Raw genomic sequence first — 1,973 nt, 5'->3', positions numbered from 1 at the left:
CTATATTCTACACCCAAAACTAATATTACAGTGCATGTTAACTAACTGGAATAAAAAAAAATTAAAGGTCATATGAAGACTTGAAAAAAATAAAAATGGGGTGTAGATAGTGGTTTTGCTTTCTTTGAAGAAATACAAATCCACTGGTGGAATTATTAAGGTACTGATATTTTTGACAAAAAGTGTCAATTCTTAGATTTCTAGTAAATTTGTTCAATTACAAGTAATTTATAATCCTAAAATGTACAAGTCCTTGGAATTTCCCTTTATTGGCACACTGGGTTGCCATATGTAAACATACAAACACACATACACATACACACACAAGCTCACCAAACATTTATTTCAGGTGCTAATATCTGAGGAGTGATCTAATAACTCCATAGTTCTCCTTGATGGACCAGGTAGAATCCGATGGAGAACACCACTTGAGTAACCAACCATACTGGACAATCAGATTTTGACCTAGTGGGATTCTTCAGTCAATTCAAGTACCCAGCTCTTCTTTGTTTGGTCATTTTTATAGTTTTCCTGATGGCCTTGGAACACCATCCTGATCTTTTTGATACACTGTGATACTCACCTTCATAACCCCATGTACTTTTTTATTGCCCAGTTATTGCTCATGGATGTGATGTACATTTCTGTTACTCTGCCCAAGATGCTCATGGACCAGGCCATGGGTGTGAAACAGATCTCAGTCCCTGAATGTGGGATGCAGATGTTTCTCTATCTGATACTAGGAGGTTCAGAATTTTTCCTTCTAGCTGCCATGGCCTATGACTGCTATGTGGCCATCTGCCATCCACTCCGTTATCCTATCCTCATGAACCATAGGGTGAGTCTCCTCTTGGTGTCTTCTTCCTGGTTTATAGGATCTGTGGATGGATTTGTGTTGACACCCATCACCATGACCTTTCCCTTCTGTACATCCTGGGAAATCTATAATTTCTTCTGTGAGGTCCCTGCTATAATGAAGCTTTCCTGCTCAGACACTTCCCTCTATGAGACCCTCATGTACCTGGGCTGTGTTCTCATGCTCCTCATCCCTCTGACAATCATTTCAAGCTCCTATTCTTTCATCCTCTTCACCATCCACAGGATGAACTCAGCAGAGGGACGGAAGAAGGCCTTTACCACTTGTTCTTCCCACATGATGGTGGTCATCCTTTTCTATGGTGCTTCCATGTATACCTACATGCTTCCCACCTCCTATCACACCCCTGAGAAGGACATGATTGTATCTGTCTTTTATACCATACTCACTCTTGTTCTAAATCCTTTAATTTATAGTCTTAGGAATAAGGATGTAACAAGGGCTCTAAAAAATGTTGAATGTGGATCAATCTTTTAGGGAATTATAAAGTAGGAACTATTTGTAATATTTTTTTTCTTCACTCTACAAATTAAAACTTTAGGATCCTATGCTGATGTTTTTCCTTAGACTCTCACACCACGATGTGTCTTCACCATTTTTTTTTCTTTGTGGGGGAATTGTTAACCTGTACTGGAAAGCTCTTCATTTTATACTCAAGCATTCAAAACAATTGTATAATTGTATTGCATCCATGTTACATTTTTTCTGACGTTTCCACTGTGATTCTGTGGAAGAATATTCATATTCTTAAGAAATACATAGTAAAATATTTAGATAATCTTTTTTTTAAAGATGTTTTTTATTTATTTGACAGAGAGAGATCACAAGTAGACGGAGAGGCAGGCAGAGAGAGAGAGGGAAGCAGGCTTCCTGCCGAGCAGAGAGCCCGATGTGGGACTCGATCCCAGGACCCTAAGATCACGACCTGAGCCGAAGGCAGCGGCTTAACCCACTGAGCCACCCAGGCGCCCCCAAAGTAAAATATTTAGAAACAAAATCATAAGGTGTGCAATTGATGAGAAAGAGATGGAGAGAGAAGTGATAAAGGAAATGGGGTATAAAGATTTAGGAGAATCTAGGCAAAAGATATTTGAGT

At 39.2% G+C, this 1,973-nt stretch overlaps 1 pseudogene; it reads left to right on the top strand.

The window, feature by feature from the left end:
- Nucleotides 1–414: 414 nt before the first annotated feature.
- Nucleotides 415–1,354, top strand: LOC111139643 (annotated as a pseudogene).
- The last annotated feature ends 619 nt before the right edge of the window (nucleotides 1,355–1,973 follow it).

This window comes from Enhydra lutris, unplaced genomic scaffold (assembly GCF_002288905.1).
Source record: "Enhydra lutris kenyoni isolate GAN:26980312 unplaced genomic scaffold, ASM228890v2 scaffoldscaffold112, whole genome shotgun sequence".
NCBI classification, from domain to species: domain Eukaryota; kingdom Metazoa; phylum Chordata; class Mammalia; order Carnivora; family Mustelidae; genus Enhydra; species Enhydra lutris.
The sequence above is the reverse complement of the archived record's forward strand: the minus strand, read 5'-3'. Positions and strand labels throughout refer to the sequence as shown.